The sequence below is a fragment of the Silurus aristotelis genome, assembly GCF_946808225.1.
Source record: "Silurus aristotelis genome assembly, chromosome: 7".
Classification (NCBI taxonomy): Eukaryota; Metazoa; Chordata; class Actinopteri; order Siluriformes; family Siluridae; genus Silurus; species Silurus aristotelis.
The window spans coordinates 9,282,049-9,306,533 of NC_139580.1; the positions used below are offsets into that span (position 1 = coordinate 9,282,049).

The window sequence follows — 24,485 nt, forward strand, 5'->3', positions numbered from 1 at the left end:
AAGTGGAGGAGAGTGGAGGATAGGGTGGGTACTTTAAATATGTTGTGTGTTCAGGAGACCAAGTGGAAAGAAAGTAAGGCCAGGAACATTGGGGGTGGCTTAAAACTGTTCTATCATGGTGTGGATGGAAAGAGAAATGGTGTAGGGGTGATTCTGAGAGATAAGTTTAGTAAGAGTGTAGTGGAGGTGAAGGGTTTCTGACAGGGTGATCGGCTCTAAGCCCTTTCCTGTTTGCAGTAGTGATGGAAAGGTTGATGAACGAGGTCAAACAGGAGTCTCTGTGGACTATGATGTTTGCGTATGATAGTGTGATTTGTGGTGAGAGTAGTGAGCAGGTTGAGAAAAGCCTGGAGAGGTGGAGATATGCGCTGAAGAGAAGGAAAATGAAAGTCAGTAGGAGTAAGACAGAGAACATGTGTGTGAATGAGAGGGAGGGCAGTGAAGTGGTGCGGTTGCAGGGAGAAGAGGTGGAGAAGATGGAGGAGTTCAGGTACCTGGAGTCAACAGTGCAAAGTAATGAAGAGTGTGTTAGAGAAGTGAAGAAAAGAGTGCAGGCAGGGTGGAGTGGGTGTAGAAGAGTGGCAGGAGTGATTTGTGATAGAAGATTATCTGCAAGAGTGAAAGGGAAAGTTTATAGGACTGTGGTGAGACCTGTGATGTTGTATGGTTTAGAGACAGTGGCATTGAGTAAAAGATAGGAGGTGGAGCTGGAGGTAGCAGAGCTGAACATGTTGAGGTTTTCATTGGGAGTGACGACGATGGACAGGATTAGAAATGAGTTTATTAGAGGGACAGCGCATGTAGGACGTTTTGGGGACAAAGTGAGAGAGGCCCAATTGAGATGGTTTGGACATGTGCAGAGGAGCGACATGGGTTACATCGGTAAGAGAATGCTGAGGATGGAGCCACCGGGAAGGAGGAAAAGGGGAAGACCAAGGAGGAGGTTTATGGATGTGATGAGGAAAGACATGCAGGTAGTTGGTTTGAAAGAGGCAGATGTAATATACATGCTTCCCTTAGGAAATATTATTAGAAGGCATGGAATTAGCTTCCACTGTTACGCTGATGATACCCAGCTATATATCTCATCGCAACCAGACAATACAGCTCAATTGGCTCGGATAACTGAGTGTGTTAAAAAGTAAAAAAAAATTGGATGAGTCATAACTTTCTATTATTAAACTCTGATAAGACAGAGATTTTGCTCATTGGCTCAAAAACCAGTACAAAGAAGCTCCAGCATTTCAACCTGCATTCAGACGGATGTTCTGTAACTACTAGTTCAACAGTAATAGACCTGGGAGTTATTTTATGTATATCAACTATGTTACAAAAACAGCCTTCTTTCACCTTAGAAATATTGTTAAGCTAAGAAACATGTCTATATCTGATGCAGAGAAGCTCATCCATGCTTTTATGACCTCCAGACTGGACTGGAGGTCATTTTGAACTGAATTTATTACTAGGTGGTTGTCCTCCATCATTAATAAACAAGCTACAGTTTGTCCAGAATGCAGCAGCCAGAATTTTCACAAGGTCGAGAAAATATGATCATATAACCCCGATCTTTTCATCCCTAAACTGGCTACCTGTTAAGTTTCGTTTTGACTACAAACTACTGCTTCTTACTTACAAAACACTAAGTGGATTAGCTCCCAATTATCTTTCCAGTCTTCTAACAGGCTACAATCTATCAAGCTCCCTAAGATCTCAAAACGCCGGAATTCTAGTAGTTCCTAGAATAGCAAAATCCACTAAAGGTGGTGGAGCATTTTCACATTTAGCTCCTAAACTTTGGAATAGTCTTCCTGACAGTGTTCGGGGCTCAGACACACTCTCCCAGTTTAAGTGCAGATTAAAACTTATCTTTTTAGCAAAGCCTACTCATAACACACATCATATCATAACCTTGTGCTCCAGAACACCAATCACATGCACATTATCAACTTGTGCTGTTAATATCATGAACAGCAGCTACGCTAATTATTCTCCACTGCTTCTGTTTCTCTACCCATCATGAGGCATCCTGAGGTTGCTCCAGCCCCAGTCACATCCCACCTTATGAAGCTGGTGGACCTTTAAAGAAGTGGATGCCGACCCCACAAACATCCCGAACCATCTAGAGACGTACCAGTGCCAATTGGATCCCACTTTATGTGCAATGTTAACATTGGACCTCCTTGAGTGTTTGAAGGCTCTGGCATGGAGAAGCTGGTGTTGAATCTGTGATGATCGCAAATGTTGCTCAGTAGCTCCTTGTTATAAAACCACAAGGACTGTATAAGACCGTAGAAAGTTCATTACTAATAATCTTACATTCCAGTACTCATGTTAGTTCTCACTCTCCAGTGTTCTGTATTGTTTAAAGACTATAATCACACTCTAGATGTCACCCAAATGAGGATGGCTTCCCCTTTTGAGTCTGGTTCCTCTCAAGGTTCCTTCCTCATGACATCTAAGGGAGTTTTTCCTTGCCACAGTCGCCACCACTGCTCATCAGGGATAAATACACACCATTCACCTTAACTGTTAAATTCTGTAAAGCTGCTTTGAGACAATGTCTGTTGTGAAAAGTGCTATAGAAATAAACTTGACTTGACTTAAAACTTGACATGTAGAGGACAGAGTAGTATGGAGCCGGATGATCCGCTGTGAAGACCCCTAATGGGAGCAGCCAAAAGAAGAAGAAGAAGTGAATGCAGCATAAGGTCAAATTCACACAAGTGGCTGATTCACTATTTATATGTTAAATAACTGCTTGCATTGTTTTGAATCCTCACAGGGATCAAGCCAGCATTTCCACAAAGCATAACATTCTTGCCCTTGCGCATTTTTGCACAAGACCCCATGTTGCATATGCTATTTTAAATGCTGCAAATAAACATACAGTAAATCCTGCTTTGAGATTTAGAAGACAGAATAAACATATCCTGAATTCATAGTATACAAATCCAGAAGTGACTTTTATGTGATGAAAAAAACAATTGCTATTTTTTAAGTTGGAATAAATAAATAAATGTTTTAAACCATTTGACGACTATACAGTACATAGCATCAACTTGCTATTTTATAAGGCAAAATATATTAGAGCTTATTTAATAATTTATGACACTTTAACTTGGTTAATGTGAAGTGACATGGTAATTAATAATTTATTAATTAATCATATAAGTGCACAAAATAAATATTTCAATAAATATTTTACATTTGCTGCATTTAGCAGATGTCCTTATTCATGTTTACAATCTACTTTATACAACCAAGCACTTGTGGCTTAACAGACTTGCTCAAAAGCCCAACAGTGGCAGCTTGGTGGTGCTGGAATTTGAAGTCATGACCTTTCAATCGGTTAAGTCCAATGGCTTAACCACTGAGCTACCCATTTATTGACATGCATTACATAACTATTTGCATTAAAAAGCACAGAAGAATGATCTTAGACCAAGACATACTGGACTGGAATTGTGACATGTATGTATCATGGGTCTGCTTTATGTTAAGCAAATCTGCAGAGCAAATCTGCTTTTTAATTTAATTTTGCCTTATAATTAGGCCAAGACCACATATTAAATATGGCGATCCCACCAAATATTTTGTTGAACTCAAATTACACAGTCTGGGATTTTGACCTCAGTTTCAACATAATTATTTGTAACCTCAAAATATTAACTTTATATGTTAATTCTTGTTTATGTCCAGAGGTGGCAAAAGTACACATCACTCAATTCTTGAGACTTGGGTAAAAGTTGAAATACTGATTGCACTTTTTCGCTCAAGTTAAAGTAAAGAAGTTTGGGCTCTGTACATGTACTTAAGTAAAAAGTAGTCATTACTACAACCTGTTTTAGAGTCACGCTGGTAAATGAACTCATCATATTAATATTATGTTTGTCAATCGATTATACCATTTAATCATGATTAATCGCACAATTGTCATGAGTTAACTCGTGATTAATCGCAACTTATTCGCATAGTTTTATCTGTTCTAAATGTACCTTAAATTAATACTTTTAAGTTTTTAATACTCTAATCAACATAGGTATGCACAAATATGGATGATTTTGCAAATGTATGTTTATTATTAGTGAAACCATGCTCACACTACATTTTAAAGTAATTATGGTGTTTTAAATTATGTAAATCATCAGGACATCAAATGAAACTTTTGCTTTTATTCTACAGGGATGGTTAATGGTGAAACTTTAACCGTGATACCGGAGAAACTCTTCCTCTTCTAACTTTAATACGCATTGCATAATAGATAGATACAACTTATTTGTCATTGCATTGTACAGGCACACAGGAACGAAATGCAGTTTGGCATCTACCAGAAGTGCAAAATGTAGGCTATCATGCAAATGTGCAGATAAATATCTAGCATATTTACAGCAAGTGATAAAGTGATAAATATAAACATATGTAAAGTGAAAAAATATAAAGGCAGTAACAGTGCAGAGATGTGTGGACATCAATTTAGAGTACAAGAATGGTTCTAAGGCTATGGCATTAAAGAGTAATGTGCAGAAGTGTAGGTTATAAGATTATGGCATTTAAGAATTAGCAGCTAAATAACTAGTCTACTATATATATAAATATGTAAGCATATGTACAGTGAATAAATATAAAGGCAGTAACAGTGCAGAGATGTGTGGACATCATTAAGAAGTACAGGAATGGTTCTTAAGGCTATGGCATTAAAGAGCAATTAAAAGTTAGCAAGTCGAATAAACAGTCTAATATATATATATATGTGTGTGTGTGTGTGTGTGTGTAAATATATATATATACACACAGGTTATATACACAAATAAATGAAAGGTTGGGCAGAATGTACAGTAATGATATAAAGATACATAGATAAAAAATAGTGCAGATGTAATGAGTAATAGAAAAGTATGTAATATGTACATGTATAGTACAGAGGTTATATACAGTGTTTTGTTTTGTGTTTTGTCTTTTCGAGACAATGTTCATTGTTAAAAGCGCTATACAAATAAAAATGAATTGAATTGAATTGAATTTTGTTTTGTAGTGATTAGCGGTGTAGTGTAGAGTTCAGTAGTGTGATGGTGGATGGAAAAAAGCTGTCCCTGTGGTGCGCAAGTTCCTGTATCTCCTTCGTGATGGAAGGAGGTTAAACAGGAGGTTAAACAGTTTATGACTGGGATGTGAAGAGTCCTTGATAATGTTGTGAGCTCTGCGCAGACATCTGCTGTGGTGAAGGTGTTCAATAGCAGGTAGATGGGTGCCAGTGATGCATCGGGCGGTTTTGACCACCCTTTACAGGGCTTTTCGTTCACTCACAGTAGAGCCTCCGTACCATACAGTGATGGAGTTGGTCAGGATGCTTTTAATGATGCAGCGGTAGAAGCTCGTTAAAATCCCCGGGGACAGATGAGATTTCTTGAGACTTCTCAAGAAGTACAGGCGCTGTTGTGCTTTTTTAACCAGGGCTAAGGTATTCTGCTGCCATGTCAGATCCTCAGAGATGTGAACTTCCAGGAACTTAAAGCTGGAGACTCGTTCTACCTCAGTTCCATTGATGTTGACAGGTAGATGTCTCCTGCTGTTGGATTTCCGAAAGTCCACAATGAGCTCTTTGATCTTCGTGGCGTTGAGAGTCAGGTTTTTGGTGGCACACCATGCTGTTAGATTATGGATCTCTCCCCTGTAGGCCGATTCATCATTGTTGTGAATCTGGCCGACCACGGTGGTGTCATCTGCATACTTGATGAAGATGTTGGAATTATACAGAAGAGCACAATCGTGGGTGAACAGGGAGTAGAGCAGTGGGCTCTGAACACAGCCCTGAGGGATGCCAGTGTTCAGAGGATAGAGGATAGAGGTAGAGGATACCTGGTTTCCCAACCTGACAGATTGAGTTCTGTTGGTGAGAAAGTCCAGAATCCATCTGCAAGTGGAGGTGCAGATACCCAGTTCACTGAGCTTAGTGATCAGTACAGTGGGGAGGACTGTATTGAACGCAGAGCTGAAGTCAATGAACAGCATTCTGATGTATGTGTTGCTTTTATCCAGGTGGGTGAGGGCTGAATAAAGAGCTGTGGAAACTGCATCCTCTGTTGACCTGTTTGGGCTATAGGCAAACTGGTGTGGGTCCAGTGTAGGTGGTAGGCCCGCAGTGAGGTGATTCAGGACCAGTTTCTCAAAGCACTTCATAGCAATAGGGGTGAGCGCAACTGGGCGAAAGTCATTCAGGCATTCGACAGCTGAGTGCTTAGGCACTGGTTTGATGGTAGTGGTCTTCAGGCATGTAGGAACCGTGGCTTGGGCCAATGACAGGTTGAAAATGTCAGTAAAAACCTGTGCCAATTGTCCAGCGCATGCTCCTAGAACACGTCCTGGTATGCCATCCGGGCGAGCTGCCTTTCGTGCATCCACTCTGCTAAACACTGAATAGATGTCCGTTGTTGAGAGTGAAAGTGGGCTGTAAGCAGTAGAAGAGTCCGTGGTTGTTGTAAAATGTCCTGTGCATTGGTCAAAACGAGCAAAAAAAGTGATTGAGCTCGTCTGGTTGGAAGACACTGCTGGTTGGTTGAGCTGTGCGTTTGTAGTCTGTGATGGTCTGGATGCCTTTCCAAATGCTTCTGGGGGTCAGAGTTGTGGAAGTGCTCTTCTATGTGGAGTTTAAATGTGAGTTATGCTTTCCTGATGCCTCTTTTCAGGTTGGCCCTGGCTCTGTTGTAGTGTATAGTCTATATTGTAGTCTGCACTGCCAGATTTAAAGGCAGCATCTCTTGCTTTCACGGGAGACGGACTTCAGAGTTCATCCAAGGCTTCTGATTAGGAAAGGATTTCACGTGTTTGACAGTAGTGACATTGTTAATGCATTTGTTGATATGGTCCAAAACAGATGATGTGTAACTGTCCATGTTCGTGTGAGAGTCCAGTGTGGCCTGTGAGGCAAACATGTTCCAGTCAGTATCCTGGAACTGTTGCTGTGGAGAAGAAATGGCTCCCTCTGGCCATACCTCTACTGTCCTCAGAGCTGGTTTCACACGTTTGATCAGTGGTGTGTATTTTGGTAGCATGAACAAAGAGAGGTGATCAGACTGACCCAAGTGGGGGAGGGAAATGGCTGTGTATGCCGCAGGTATGTTTGTGTATACCTGGTCCAGTGTTTTGTCCCCTCTGGTAGAGCAGGAGACATTGCGGTGAAATTTTGGTAAAACAGATTTTAGGTTGAATTGGTTGAAATCTCCAGCAACAACAATAGCTCCTTCAGGATGTGCAGACTGCTGTTTGCTGATGGCTGCATGCAGTTCCTCCATAGTTATCTTAGCATTAGCATCCGGCGAAATGTACACCGCAGTCACAACAATGGCTGAGAATTCTCTTGGTAAATAAAACAGTCTGCACCTAATCATCAAATACTCTAAATGAACAGAGCAATGACTTTCAGTAACAGTAGAGTCTGTGCATCATGAGTTGTTAACATAAATGCACAGACCTCCACCTCTGCGCTTACCAGAGTCCTCTGCCGTCCTGTCCACCCGAAAAACACTGCGACCCCCGAGCTCAATGGCGCTGCTGGGAATGTTGTTGTTAAGCCATGTTTCCGTAAAAATCATGACATTACATTCCTTAATCCGTTTATGTGATGATATCCGGAGCAGCAGCTCATCCATTCTATTTGCAAGAGAGGGTACATTAGCAAAGAAAGATGCTAGGAATCGATGGTTGGTGCGGGTTAAGCCTTAGCCTAGCCCTGATGCCGCCTCGCTTCCCCCTACTTTGTTTACGGTCTCGCCGCCGGCGCTGTGGTCTCGCTGTCGGCCGATATGACAGAAAATTCTCTGAATATTCTGTCAGAGAATATTTAAAAGTAGACATTTAAGATCTCTATACATATATTTATTATGTCTGTGAGGCAAGAATTTACTGACATTCAGGTTGTTTTATTTATATTTGTGAAGAGAGATGACAGCTAAAGCAGAGAGCTCCCCCTGTGTTTTTTCTTGATTTTACATAAGCAACAGTGTTTTGTTGTTATTATGAGTGTGTACAAATAGAAGTCAACCCTTTAACAGATTTGAATGATGTATTGCTCTTCTATGTATGATCAAAAAAGTAATGTCATGTTGTTTTAGCGTTATGAGGGAAAAAATGTCACAAGATGTGCCGGTGCGTTTGTCGATCTCAGAGGGTTAATTGTGTGCATCATGGCAGATTTTGGTGCTGATTTGCGACTTGGCGCATCAGTAAAACAGTTTATTTAGTTTTATATCAGTGAGAATTCTTTATTAAAAATGGTCAAACAAATGTGCCCTGCAGTCATTACACGTTAAAAAAATAAATTTGCCTTAAACATTTTTTAATTTTGACAGCCATAATTAATATATTAATTCCAAACGATTTTCAGATTTTGTTAAGTAATGAATGTATCCAGGCTGAACATCCACCATATAGAACTCAGTCAGAGAAAAGATGATGATGATTCTGATCAGGTGATCAGAAATGTCTCTGCTCTTAGTCATATTTACATCGCTGACTCTCCATTTACATGAAGCCCAAACTTCTTGTTGCCTTCTGACTTGCTCGTTGTTTGCTTTGTAAACTAGCCTACGTCTGTGGTGTGTAAGAGCCAGGAAATGATACACCAGTGGTAAATTGAAAAAGCCACACAATGACAAGAAATAGATTGATAGACTGAAAATGGCACGCAATAATAATAAAAAAATTATGTCACTAAATAGATAAAAACTAAAGTGACGAGCCTGGTTTGGAATTGTAAAAAGTAGAAAGTGCATATGTGTGTAAAGATGTAATGAGTAAAAGTAAAAAGTTGTACAAAAAATAAATAGTGAAGTACTGATACCATAAAAATCTACTTAGGTACATAACCAAAGGTACAAACTACAAATACTTCGTTACTTCCCACCTTTGGTTATGTTCTATTAAAGTTATAACCATCATGTTACATGTAAAAATGTTCTTCCATGAATGTTCTTACTATTGAAAGTGATTCTTTTAAAGATCCTCCAAAAGCTTTGTGGAATTTTAATCAGCACATCATGCTAAAAAAAATGGATGACTATCAAAGTGAAAAGCTGTATGAAAGCTGTATCTCAATGTTCATGGTTTAAACTTTTAGGCAAAACAATTTTTTTTATTCTATGGTTACTCACTAGGTGAGATTAACAAAATGACAGTATATCTAGTATTTTCCTGTAAAAAGGATGTCTAAAAACTGTCTTTATTTGCATTTACATCTGCATTGAAACCATTTGACAGATATTCTTAATTTTGTTCTTATTTATCACAGCTTAATTATTAACTTACAGAAGCTGTTTGTGGAATCCATCAAGAGATTCTTATTTGGGTATGAGCATTGTTACACTAAAACCCTGCTTTGCATTTACAAGTACAATAGAGGTGCTCATTTTAGTGCTTTTATTTTTTTCCCTGTTTGCTAATTCACATACAGTACAGGACCTGCAAGTAATGTTTTTATACACTGTTGTCAAGAAGAAATTACATGAATTTGCAAACCTAAATTTACATTTACATTTATAGGCTTTGGCAGACCTTATCCATATAGACTTACAATGATCTTATTTATACAGATGAGCAGTTAAGGGTTGAGCACTCTGCTCAAGGGCCCAGCAGTAACAGCTTGGTAGTGCTGGGATTTGATTATACAACCTTCACATCAAACCTCTTGGCCATATTTTGCACTTTAATTCTCCTCAGGTCCTTGGCACTTATATTATGCTGTTGACTCAGACAGCAGCTTTTGTGCCAGTTCAGCACAGAGACCATTCAATCCATACCGATCTTCTAAAACAGGGTACCTACATGTAAAAAAAACAGGCATGGAGTCATAATATTATACTTTTGGACTGATTGCTTGTACTACATAAGTGCAACACATGCAAGCCTGCATGTAAGTTTGCAACATTAAGTATACATTTGTGTTTCTCATGACAGGGCATTGTACATGGCCTTTTAAAGGGCTGACTACTAGACTGAATGCATTAATGTTACTGTGTCTGTTCTTTATTTTAGATTAGATTGACATTAAATACCCTAAATACACTTCAACTACATCCATTTTCAACCAGCATCAGTGTAGCATGTCTACTTTATCATACTGCATGTCTCATGTCTAAAGGAAATTTCACTAACAAGAATGATCGTCACTTAGTTAGGTGATTTTGACTTTACCATTCCTATAGGGATAAAGATTAATTTTTTCCTGTTTATGAAACAGTACTTCGTTTTAGCGACAGCGCCACTAAGCCTTTATCTGATTTGAGAACTCTTTAACCAGTGTAGAGAGAAAGGTTTTATGTATGAGATACAGTACCCATGTATATCAGGGAAACACAAATACAGTAAAAAAAAATTTACCAGTTTACTAAATCAGCATTTCAAGAGAAGTACAGAAGAAACCGCAGCATACTTTTTTGATCTGCTTTGTCATTTAAAGAATTATTCTAAAATGTAGATATTTTTCACCTTCAGTTGTTTTTATGCTTTGCAGTCTCAAAGTGCTGCAGTGCACATTCGCACACACACACACACACACACACACACACACACACACACACACACACACACACACACAGTTTGTGTGTGTGTGTGTGTGTGTGTGTGTGTGTGTGTGTGTGTGTGTGTGTGTGCGCGCGAATGTGCATATATATATATATATATATATATATATATATATATATATATATATATATATATATATATATATATAAAATCTAATGACTTGCATGTTAGGTTACAGGCATACATTCATAAATTTAGGCCTCAAATGGGAGCAAATGTGTTTGGACAATATTATCATCCGCCTCGTGTGTTGATTTATGGCTTAGAGACTGAAATGGCACATATAAATAAACTGTAGGCCAATGGTTTTGACGCTGATTTCCTCTTTCACATGTACGGGCGTGTTGCAGAGGAGGTTATAGAGGGGGCTGGGGATGAAAAAAAGAAATGAGTAGGTTTACGGGTACAGATATATACTTCCACACCCACACCAACACAATAGGTTATACTTCATTGCCATTTAAAAAAAAGGGAATTCAATAAGTTCATGGTTTTTGTTCAGTTCATTATTTGAGTACACAGGCGGAGACGTAGCTTGGTGGGGATTTCAGGTTTTTTATGACGGTTCCAAATACTCATTTGTGGGTGGCTAACATGACATAACACAAATACAGAATGTTTGATTGTAATTGTACTTTTTTGTCAGACAAATTATTGTCATAGTGGCTGCAGTAAAAGAGGCATTGTTATGATTCCTTCATATTTACTGCCCCTGCTGTCAAACCAATGCATTTGCTATCTTGTCACATAGTCACATTTTATTTTGTACCAGCTGCGATGGTGGTAGAAACAGCGTTAAGCCATCAAGTTACTGTAACGTATTTTTCCCCGTATTTTTTTAAAACCTATTGATGAGTTTGTGACAGAGCTCTGAGGGATATCTTAGAGATAGTAGGTGATGATGTACTCGAGGTTTACTGCAGAAGGAGGAAAAGAATGGTAGCTCTGGCAAAAGGTAAAATGTTATTAGCATGATAATTGTTTGTTTACTCATAAAATTATTAAATCATTATTATTGATAATAAAAGTATTGATAAATTGGGGAGGGTTGCGTTAGGAAGGGCATCCAGCGTAAAACATGTGCCAAATCAAACGTGCGGAGGATCCGCTGTGGCGACCCCTAACGGGAGAAGCCGAAAAGAAAGTTTTATTATTATTATTATTATTATTATTATTATTATTATTATTATTATTATTATTATTATTATAGCTTAGTTAATGGTAGATCATGCCTTCATTGGTTAAGTACCCTGACTTGCTTCTGTAAAATTGACCAGGTCTGTAGATAGAAACAATGCAACCCAAACACAAATACAATGCTAAATTAATAATTAAGAACACACAAGCTTTACCAACAAAAACAGGAAGAAAACATGGTAAATAATCCCAGCGCATCTCCCACTGATGGACTCTATCAGCAGAAGGACGTCAGATTGCACCGAGTGGGACACCACTGCCATCAAGTCATATGAATTATTTATTATGATAGAACATATGGTACATCATGACCTCAGTGAATACCACAAAATTTAGAAAAAAAGTACACATCTCCACATTAGGTTTTGCTCTCATTGTCTATGTAACAAGTATGTCAGTTTAATGCATGTTGATGGATTATATTTAGTTTTGTTCTTGGGGCCTGTTTTAGCTCGAGCGCGATTAATGCAGCGCACATTTGATGGTTTAGTCTCCACCTTGCACTGTTGTTTAGTGTCTGTTTTTAATAGTATTATTAAATTTGAAAACTTACACAACAATGCCAGGGGTCCAAAAAAAGCACATTAGCACGGTTTAATTGTGTTTACTCACTCTGTATTAGAAATACGACTTGAAGTGCATTTTAAAATTCATATTTTGATTTGTGCATGCGTGAAATCACGCCTTTTTTTCCGTTTTTACGACAGTTTACCGAAAAGGGGTCTTTAGCATTTGCTTTAAAAGTTTTTGTTAAAAGGAGAAAATCCTGAAAATTCTGCATATCGTAGGACTGAAGAATGGAAGGAATGAAGATATTTGTTAAAGTATGTTAAGTAGAACAGTTAAGTAAGATTCTATCTATTTAAATGTAATTAATATAATAAAAAAGTGTATTGCATTAACTTGATTTTTTTTATCTATTTTATTTTTGTTTTATTATTATACCAATTTATGAAATATTATTTTATATATTATTTAACCAAGCAGGTATTTTATTTAAAAATTGTTTTAATGTAACTGTTGATGTTCTCAATTGTTAAAAATGACAAACTGCATTTAAAAAAAAAGGACAAGCCAGTTTATGTTTTGCATCTCTTCCCACAAACAGTACCAAAAAATTACCCAAATCGTGACCCAAATATAAAGTGTGTGTATGTTACAATGCTATTACTTAGCACTTTTCTGAAAGTTACTGAATTAAGAAAATTACTCTATGACCAAATAACAAAAATAGGTGGAAGCAGTGCTTTTTTGGGAAGCAGTCACATTCTCTTCACTTCCTGTACAAGCATGTGTAAAAAAAAAAATTATAATGATGAAACATTGGCGTTGTCAGTTCTGAAAATAAATAATGAAAATAACAAAGAGTAATCAATGAATTGCTCGCAGTCGAACTTTCCCACACAGATCAAAACTTCATGACCCTAGAGAATTTATTGAAATATAAAAAAAAATATTAATGTCTTGGAATCCACATGTGGCTAAACAACCATATGTTAAAAATGTCTTTTAAAAGCTTTAAATCAAAGTGGTCAGTTTCATCGAGAAAGTGGGAGATAAAGGTTAAGTTTGGTTTTATTAGTGTAAAAGATTGAGATTTTTTTCAGACAGATGTCTGGAGGAAGAGTTAGGTCAGTTTGGTGAGTGGGCATATAAACGGTTTGACTCTGCAAACCCCAAACAGGAACTAAAAATTACACCTGTGTGTCATAGATTTCCGGATGTAATTGCTTGCAAACAATGTGAAACAGTATGCTAGTCATGATTTTCTGATTAAGCGTCATGTTTCCATATAGGTTAAAAGGGTATTTACAAAAAGTGACATCATTTTCACAAGTTAAACACACAGCTGATTAGTCAGTTGTTCAGACAAATGGTAGCAGAAATACCTACCTCTTACCCAGAGAGATGCATATATTTATATATATTCATTGTCAACTGTGTGGCCTTTTATAGAGAGGTGTGTGCCTTTCTAAACCACGTCCAATCAATAACCTTTTCCACAGGTAGACTCCGGTCAAGAGGTAAAAACATCTTAGCAACAAACAAGAGAATTGGGCGGCACCTGAGCGTGTTGTTGCAAAGGGTCTGAATACGTATGTGCATGTGATATTTCAGGTTTCGTGATTTTTTTTATTATACACAGACATTTCTAGAATTCTGTTTTCACTGTGTCATCATGGGATACTTAGTGTATATTAATGAGAAAAAAAAACAACGATTGTAGTAGCAGGTTGCAATATAAAATTGAAGAAGGTGAAAGGGGATCTCAATACCAGACAGACAGACAGACAGACAGACAGACAGACAGACAGACAGACAGACAGACAGACAGACAGACAGACAGACAGACAGACAGATAGATAGATAGATAGATAGATAGATAGATAGATAGATAGATAGATAGATAGATAGATAGATAGATAGATAAATAGATAGATAGATAGATAGATGCAAAAAATGTTCTGTGGTCAGATAAGTCAAAATTTGACAATTTAGGCTCTAAAAGAAGAACATTATGTAAGCTGGAGAACAGGAGAAAAGGTGTTAGCAGACTTCCTTACCTCCACAGTCACTGCACCTAAATCCTACTGTTCTGCTCTGGGATGATCTGGATCATCTGGGATGAATGTCAGAAGAAATATCCAACTAGAGAAGAACTCATCTAGCAAGATTTACAAGCGGCATTACAAAGTATTTCATCTGAATGTTTGGAGAAATGAACTGTCCAGATGACAAAAGTGTGTAAAGTTGTTATAAATGCTAAGGGAGGATTTACTGAATGAGAAAAAAGTTTAACATCTGTACATTTATATATTTGTTTTTGTCCAAGTACATCTTTATACTGTTAAATTTACTAGTTTATTGCATAGAAACAAAAGGAGCGTGCATTTGTCTTGCAAAAAAAAACAAAAGACTAACTATATCCAAACCTTTAAACATCGGGATACTGATATTCAATGATTTTTTTATTACAACACTCCTCTAGTCGTACCTTGTGTTGCATTGTGTTAATATCTAGTATATAGTATATATTAATATATTCACTGATACTTTACACTGTAATAATCTACAAACCCGATTGCAAAAAGGTTGGGACACTGTACAAATTGTAAATAAAAAAGGAATACAATCATTTACAAATCTCATAAACTTATATTTTATTCACAATAGAATATAGATAACATATCAAATGTTAAAAGTAAGACATTTTGAAATGTCATGCCAAATATTGGTTCATTCTGGATTTCATGAGAGCTACACATTCCAAAAAAGTTGGGACAGGTAGCAATAAGAGGCCGGAAAAGATAAATGTACATATAAGAAACAGCTGGAGGACCAATTTGCAACTTATTAGTTCAATTGGCAACATGATTGGGTATAAAAAGAGCCTCTCAGTCTGGCAGTGTCTCTCAGAAGTCACGATAGGCAGAGGATCACCAATGCTGCAGCGAAAAATAGTGCTGCAATATCATAAAGGAGTGTCTCAGAGAAAAACTGCAAAGAGATTGAAGTTACTGTGCATAATATTATCCAAAGTTTCAGAGAACTTGGAACAATCTGTGTGCGTAAGGGTAAAGGCCGGAAAACCATACCAGATGCCTGTGATCTTTGGGCCTTTAGACGGCACTGCATCACATACACGAATGCTACTGTAATGGAAATCACAACATGGGCTCAGGAATACTTCCAGAAAACTTTGTCGGTGAACACAATCCACTGCCGTTGCCGGCTAAAACTCTATAGGTTAAAAAAGAAGCCATATCTAAACATGATCCAGCAGTGCAGGCATTTTTTCTGGGCCAAGGCTCATTTAAAATGGACTGTGTCAAAGTGGAAAACTGTTCTGTGGTCAGACGAATCAAAATTTTAAGTTATTTTTGCATCCAGACTAAAGAGGATAAGGACAACCCAAATTGTTATCAGTTCAGAAGCCTGCATCTCTGATGGTATGGGGTTGCATGAGTGGCATGGGCAGCTTACACATCTGAAAAAACACCATCAATACTGAAAGGTATATCCAAGTTCTAGAACAACATGTGCTCCCATCCAGACGTCGTCTCTTTCAGGGAAGACCTTGCATTTTCCAACATGACAATGCCAGACCACATACTGCATCAAGCACAACATCATGTCTCCGTAGAAGAAGGATCTGGGTACTGAAATGGCCAGCCTGCAGTCCAGATCTTTCACCCATAGAAAACATTTGGCGCATCATAAAGAGGAAGATGCGACAAAGAAGACCTAAGACAGTTGAGCAAATAGAAGCCTGTATTAGACAAGAATGGGACAACATTCCTATTCCTAAACTTGAGCAGCTTGTCTCCTCAGTCCCGTTTGCTCTTATAAGTAGAAGAGGGGATGCCACACAGTGATAAACATGGCCTTGTCCCAACTTTTTTAAGATGTGTTAATGCCATAAAATTTGAAATCAACTTATTTTTCCCTTAAAATGATACATTTTCTCATTTTAAACATTTGATATGTCATCTATTTTGTATTCTGAATAAAATATTGAAATTTGAAATTTCCACATCATTGCATTCTGTTTTTATTCACAATTTGTACAGTGTCCCAACTTTTTTTGGAATCGGGTTTGTATAACATAAAGTGCAATGGTTGACAAGAGCAGCTTGTAAAAGCCATAACAGTATGACTATGGTCCTAATTTTTTCTTAAAAGTCTCAAACTATTTTTACATTTTAGTACTCACACTTTGTTCAGTCCTCGCACCCACTGTACAATTTCAGGTCCTAAGTGGAGAATAACAGTATAAGCAATAATTTTTAATAAATGTTTCCTTCCATGTAGGTCACCTGGTTTACACTTTGAGAAAAAGAGAGGGAGAGGGAGAGAAAGAGAGAGAGAGAGATCGCAAGAGGAAAGCACAGGTGCAGTCTCTGATATTTTTTGGGGGGCTGAAGTGATAAATGTGGACCTGCTTTTAAAAAAGCATCAAAGAAGGACCAAGATGGCCAGTGGCCACCCGTAAATCACCACTTCAAACACACAATCAAGGGGATGATCAGAGGAGCAACCTGCAGCTGGTCTCGCACTTGTGCTCACTGTCATATAAAATAGCACATATGTTTGCCCTTCACAGTCTTGACCATCTCCTTCACTTACTTAATAAGGGGATGGTTAAAAATAAAACATTGTAATGCCAAAATACAAATAAGTAGTGACCTACACCTTCTCTCTCTCTCTCTCTCTCTCTCTCTCTCTCTCTCTCTCTCTCTCTCTCTCTCTCTCTCTCTCTCTCTCTCTCTCTCTCTCTCTCTCTCTCTCTCTCTCTCTCTCTCTCTCTCTCTCTCTCTCTCTCTCTCTTTCTCTCTCTCTCTCGCTCTCTCTCACACACACACACACACACACACACACACACACACACACACACTTAATCACTGTGGCAGACAAGGGGTTTCCCTTCTACCTCACAATACTGCACCACTGATGTCACAATTTACATATAAGTAAAAGAGAGAAGCAACAACAGCAAAGATTATTCTCATGTATCACTATAAAACACCTATGCAAAACGCCTAATTAACTTACCTAATAAACTTTTTTGCAGGATAATGTTATCTAAAGGATAATAATAGTATTAATATGTGTATAAAACACAGTATCTACAAAGGTAGATAATAATAGCAGAATAATAATGATGAATGACCTCAACTTGTTCAGATGTGGTTTTGTTTGTGATGAGAAGTACTCTACTTGCAGGGAGTTTCAGAAACGGATAGTTCCCAGGTACGTGGGGTACATGATATTATATGATATTTTTTTCCAGCTCATTGCTTGACCTATGAAAACACAGAGGTGGTTTCTTATGTAAATCAATCAACACCTTTTTGCAGTACATCACATAGTCAGAAGGGCCACTTCTTTTTGGTAGGTAGACTCAAACTCATCACTTCTGCTATAAAGGCCTACTAGGTGTTTGTGTAATATATAAACTCATGCAAAGGTGGAAATACAACCTCCACTTAGCAGATGTTATCTGTGTGGTTGATCTCGGCACAGTTGCACTAACAAGTTAGTTTGTATTCTGTGTCAGCACTTTGTAAAAGTTTTTAGACATTGGAAAGTCTTTAGAAGGGAGCATGTGACTTGTCAGTAAGATGAAATGTTGTATGATTCAACTCAAGAGTGAGAGATGCTGTTGAGAAAACTATGGTATAACCTAAAAGTAACTACATTTTGAGGAAATCCCTCAACATTTCAAATTCTACAGCATTTAATAGACAAAATGTATATATAATATATAAAAAAATTTAAGTTGACTAACTGCTGTGAAATAAAAAGGCAGTATGGTGTGTCAGGTCACATCACTCTATATCTATTATTGATTATCAACTATAACAACATACTGTATGGTGTTTTATGCTTAGCTTATACATATCATATGTAATTTTGTTATTTAATTACAAAATTAATGAAGGAAAACAAAAAAGTATTAACACTTAAAAATGCCATCAGTGGAACATTTACTCAGGGAGATTTTATTTGTATCATTTTCATAGATCTTCCCCACCAAACATTTCCACATGTAGCACCAGATAAATACTTGTGTGTGTGTGTGTGTGTGTGTGTGTGTGTGTGTGTGTGTGTGTGTGTGTGTGTGTGTGTGTGTGTGCAGTCTCATGTATAGGGTTTGAAACATTAAATCACTGCAGCACACTCTAAGACTGTACAGCTCTGCTTGTCACTTTACTATCAGTCAGGTTAAAAATTATAGTCCGTGTCCTGAGTATGTGAGTGAAAGCCAGTGGCCATAACTCATGAGAATTGTTGTGTATAAGCAGATATGATTAAGAGTACCTCTATACAATCGCAAATTCTAATGCTTATCATGCTTCGGTGCAGGAAAATCACAGCATAGAAATCAGTTACATCTCTCAATATGCACACCACTATAGATTTCACATGGCAGAGTACCCGACTCCAAACTTCCAATACATCTTTCTATTTTAACTATTACATCCTTTTTCCCCTCTATTTTCTCTTTCCATATTCTTTTTTGTAAACAGTGAGTCCCTGCACTGACCTGTTTGAATTTCAGTAAATGTTGTACCTTTTGTAACTGTGTATGAGACAAATAAAACCTGTAAGGGGAAAATGATGAAAATGTCCTCAAACAAATTTAAGACATAGACACTGAACGAATGTAATAAAGGAGTGGCAGTAAAGGTGCTTTTCAGCGATCACAGACTTTCTTGAATTGGCTCTGGGATCATGGCTGGCTAGGAAATAGACTAGCACACTTAAGCAATGCATATCACTCAGTTTCTTGTTTCTTAAGAGTCTTTCAGGAGAAGTCCAACGTGGAATTACAGCAAGAAGCATTGCCCCTTTTACTGCTTCCGGGTTCCCTATCTATGTCAAGTCAAGTCAAGTCAAGTTTATTTGTATAGCGCTTTTCACAACAGACATTGTCTCAAAGCAGCTTTACAGAAAACAACAGTGAAGGTGAATGGTGTGCGTTTGTCCCTGATGAGCAAGCCGTGGCGACAGTGGCAAGGAAAAACTCCCTTAGATGATATGAGGAAGAAACCTTGAGAGGAACCAGACTCAAAGGGGAACCCATCCTCATATGGGTGACATCAAAAGTTTGGTCATAAATCTTTCAACAATACAGAACAATTTGTGATCATCATAGATCCAGCATCAGCTTCTCCATGCCAGGGCCTTTAAACACTCGGCATCTACTTCTCCATGATCATCCATAGGTCCATAATCTTCACGAGGTGGGAGGTGACTGGAGCTGGCCAAACCTCAGGATGCCTCGGGATGGGGAGAGAAAGAGAAGCAGTGGAGAGGAATTAGCGTAGCTGCTAATATCAGCAGCACAAGTTGATAATGTGCATGTGATCAGATGTTCTGGAGCACAAGGTTGTGATGTGATGTGTGTGATGTGTGTTATGTGTAGGCTTTGCTAAAAAGATATGTTTTTAATCTACACTTAAACTGGGAGAGTGTATCTGAACCCCGAACACTGTCAGGAAGACTATTCCAGAGTTTAGGAGCTAAATGTGAAAATGCTCTACCGCCTTTAGTGGACTTTGCTATTCTAGGAACTACTAGAAGCCCAGAGTTTTGAGATCTCAGGGAGCGTGACGGATTGTAGCGTGTTAAAAGACTGGATAGATACATGGGAGCCAAACCATTTAGTGCTTTATAAGTGAGTAGCAGTAGTTTGTAGTCTATTCGAAACTTAATAGGAAGCCAATGTAGGGACGATAAGATTGGGGTTATATGATTGTATTTTCTTGACCTAGTAAGAACTCTTGCTGCGGCATTCTGAACTAACTGAAGCTTGTTTATTAATGATGCAGGACATCCACCTAGTAATGCATTACAGTAGTCTATTCTAGAGGTCATAAACGCATGGACGAGCTTCTCTGCATCAGATATAGATAACATGTTTCTTAGCTTAGAAATATTTCTAAGGTGAAAGAAGGCTGTTTTTGTAACTTGATTGATGTGATTTTTGAAAGATAAGTTGCTGTCTAAAATAACTCCCAGGTCTTTTACCGTTGAACTAGTAGTTACAGAACAACCGTCTAAATGCAGGCTGAGATGCTGGAGCTTCTGTGTACTATTTTTTGGGCCGATGAGCAAAATCTCCGTTTTATCAGAATTTAATAGCAGAAAGTTATGGGTCATCCAATCTCTTATTTCTTATGTGAAGTTTCTATCTACATGCTTTCTAGAGGTTCTCCAAATACAGTGAGGAAAATAAGTATTTGAACACCCTGCTATTTTGCAAGTTCTGCCACTTCGAAATCATGGAGGGGTCTGAAATTGTCATCGTAGGTGCATGTCCACTGTGAGAGACATAATCTAAAAAAAATATCCAGAAATCACAATGTATGATTTTTTAAACTATTTATTTGTATGATACAGCTGTAAATAAGTATTTGAACACCTGAGAAAGTCAATGTTAATATTTGGTACAGTAGCCTTTGTTTGCAATTACAGAGGTCAAACGTTACTGCAGGAGGGATTTTGGCCCACCCTCCACACAGATCTTCTCTAGATCAGTCAGGTTTCTGGCCTGTCGCTGAGAAACACGGAGTTTGAGCTCCCTCCAAAGATTCTCTATTGGGTTTAGGTCTGGAGACTGGCTAGGCCACGCCAGAAACTTGATATGCTTCTTACGGAGCCACTCCTTGGTTATCCTGGCTGTGTGCTTCGGGTCATTGTCATGTTGGAAGACCCAGCCTCGACCCATCTTCAATGCTCTAACTGAGGGAAGGAGGTTGTTCCCCAAAATCTCGCAATACATGGCCCTGGTCATCCTCTCCTTAATACAATGCAGTCGCCCTGTCCCATGTGCAGAAAAACACCCCCAAAGCATTATGCTACCACCCTCATGCTTCACAGTAGGGATGGTGTTCTTGGGATGGTACTCATCATTCTTCTTCCTCCAAACACGTTTAGTGGAATTATGAACCAAAAGTTCTATTTTGGTCTCATCTGAACACATGACTTTCTCCCATGACTCCTCTGGATCATCCAAATGGTCATTGGCAAACTTAAGACGTGCCTGGACATGTGCTGGTTTAAGCAGGGGAACCTTCCGTGCCATGCATGATTTCAAACCATGACGTCTTAGTGTATTACCAACAGTAACCTTGGAAACGGTGGTCCCAGCTCTTTTCAGGTCATTGACCAGCTCCTCCCGTGTAGTTCTGGGCTGATTTCTCACCTTCCTTAGGATCAGTGAGACCCCACGAGGTGAGATCTTGCATGGAGCCCCAGTCCGAGGGAGATTGACAGTTATGTTTAGCTTCTTCCATTTTCTAATGATTGCTCCAACAGTGGACCTTTTTTCACCAAGCTGCTTGGCAATTTCCCCGTAGCCCTTTCCAGCCTTGTGGAGGTGTACAATTTTGTCTTTATAGTCTTTGGACAGCTCTTTGGTCTTGGCCATGTTAGTAGTTGGATTCTTACTGATAGTATGGGGTGGACAGGTGTCTTTATGCAGCTAACGACCTCAAACAGGTGCATCTAATTTAGGATAATAAATGTAGTGGAGGTGGACATTTTAAAGGCAGACTAACAGGTCTTTGAGGGTCAGAATTCTAGCTGATAGACAGGTGTTCAAATACTTATTTGCAGCTGTATCATACAAATAAATAGTTTAAAAATCATACATTGTGATTTCTGGATTTTTTATTTAGATTATGTCTCTCACAGTGGACATGCACCTACGATGACAATTTCAGACCCCTCCATGATTTCTAAGTGGGAGAACTTGCAAAATAGCATGGTGTTCAAATACTTATTTTCCTCACTGTACCTCCAAGCTTGCAGAACATTTAGATAGACTACTCTAACTTGCCTCTGGTGGTCCATTGTCACTCTGATTACATTTACATTTATGGCATTTAGCAGATGCCCTTTTCCAGAGCAACTACAAAAGTGCTCTAGCAATGAATAAATCTACACTGGTACGCGGGATTACAAACTTAAGATAAATCGCACTATAACGCAAACTATAACGCAAACTATAACGCAAACTTGCAAAATGTAAGTGTTTTAGGAACAAGTAGCTCTTCAACCATTGCTGTTTGGACATCTAGGGGAAGTTCATTTCACCACCTCGGTGCAAGAACAGAGAAGAGCCTTTTGATTAGAACATAGAAGTTATGAAATTATTATTTTTTCGCTGATGTAGCTTTTTTTTTTAGGAATTTAGTATTTGACATATTTTATGCATGAATTAGTTCAGTTAGTTCTTTCTCTATTTGAGCACCATCTATTTTTTTATTATTAAGAAGTTCTTAACGTAGCTTCTCCATTTTGATTTGCTACATAACGCAGAGCTAGAGTCTTATACATTGATTGTTTTGATTTTTAAGAAAATTGCCATAGCTTGTTAGTATTCCTGGTAATCAGATGGCATTCTTAAGTACTTATGCTTGGATTTGTTTTGTTATGTCTGATTTCTTCAGGTTCCCCTTGGCTTTCATATAATAAATAAGCTAAGTTGTACTATTGCATTTAGTTCCTCCTCCAGCAGAGAGCACTGTTCTGTAAAAAAAACTTATTTTAAGCTGTTTTCATAAAACTTCACACCACAAATTAAAATATATAAATAAAGTTTTTATTAACTCTTATAAGAAGTATAAAACATGCATCGCTTTTAATGTAGAACTGTGCAACTGTTGAATGAAATCAGCATCAGGACATCAGTTGTCATCATAAAATAAATGTTGCATAGCGACTATAGTCAGGTGGATTAAACCTCCAAGATAAAAAGTCTATCCTCACCGTTCTACTGTATGTTTGTAAACATTTAATATGCTGTATTGTTGCAATACATTTCAAACAGAAATTGCATTCTTGCAATATTTACCATTTTGTTTACATTCAATTAAGACATTGTACCTCTTTTAAAACATAATATCATTAAGTTACCAATAAATACATAAAATAATAAATAAATATCATTTTCACAATAAATTAGTTATTTTTTATAAGTTAGGATCACAAGTTAACTTTTCATCGTGGTAACAGTGCAGTTACGGAAAAGGCACTGTAGGACGTGAAAGTAGTTTTCCAAAGGGTGTTTGCTCAGCCGTTTGTTCGAGCAAAGGGTAGTCCCCTTTAAAAAAGAAATAAAAAAAATCATCAACAATCTAATACTTAATAAAAAAATATTTTAGGTACAAAAAGATTAAAAAAGAATTATTTTACGACTCATTACAAACTAGTATGCTGACATTCATAAGTCCATTCATAATGTTAATATTGGTTTAGTAATTTTTAATAGTAAAATCATAAACCTACCGTCATTGCATGCGTTTCCAGTAAATCATTCATTCCCTTTAGATTTTCCGTGACAGTTTTTACGAGGTATTTAGAGGCTTCAGGTACTGTGACATTGTTCAGGGCCTCTTTCAGCTTTTCCAAGGCATCTTTGGCGGTACTACACTAGTGTGGGATAATAAGAATAAAAATGTTAATATGCATTACCGTTTAACTAAAGATAGGTTAGATAGAAAACTAATGATAGATTGTATTTCTATATTTTAATCACATACGTTCCAGTTTTTTGAAGGATTTTCCTTTCGGATGGAAGAATATGCATGTGGGTTCTAAAGAAAAAAAAAGAGAGAGAGAGAGAGAGAGAGAAAGAGAGAGAGAGAGAGAGAGAGAGAGAGAGAGAGAGAGAGTCATATATGAACAGCTCCATTAGTAATAGATACTAGTTATGCAAGAATTATAAATACGTGACCAAACGAGAGACACTGTGACAGTTTATATCTAATATCAAAACACAAAATTGTTATGTGAAATTGAAGCATTAGTTATTTACTTACAGATTCGCTGTGGAGGTTTTGATTCAGTTTTTTCAGATCTACAAGTATGTGTTTGAAGGTAGTATCAAATCTATGGATGGTTGCTGATAGGCTCAGAGACAGTGTGAGCAAAAAAATGAGTGTCTTCCTCATGGTTCCCCTTCTCAGAGACACTTTCTAGTGATATTGTTTTCTGTGTCTGCCTGTCTTTATATACACCACACAGGAAGCTCTGATAGAAAAAAAAAAAAACCCAGTGCAGAAACCACTAAGCATTCAGGTCATGGAACATTTTTAAACATGTGAAGGTTTACATGCATATATTCAACAGTTTTTCTTTATTTTTATTAGTTTCAAAATGTTATATTAATATTGAAGGCACAAAAATTATGACAGAATGGC

At 37.7% G+C, this 24,485-nt stretch overlaps 1 long non-coding RNA gene across 1 annotated transcript; it reads right to left on the bottom strand.

Moving 5' to 3' along the window:
* Positions 1 to 22,923: 22,923 nt before the first annotated feature.
* LOC310729278 lies at positions 22,924 to 24,247 on the bottom strand. Its single transcript, XR_014534532.1, has 4 exons — positions 24,105 to 24,247; positions 23,826 to 23,879; positions 23,572 to 23,715; positions 22,924 to 23,386 (listed from the first exon to the last, which is right to left on the bottom strand). It is a non-coding gene; the product is annotated as an uncharacterized lncRNA (long non-coding RNA).
* Between the last annotated feature and the right edge of the window lie 238 nt (positions 24,248 to 24,485).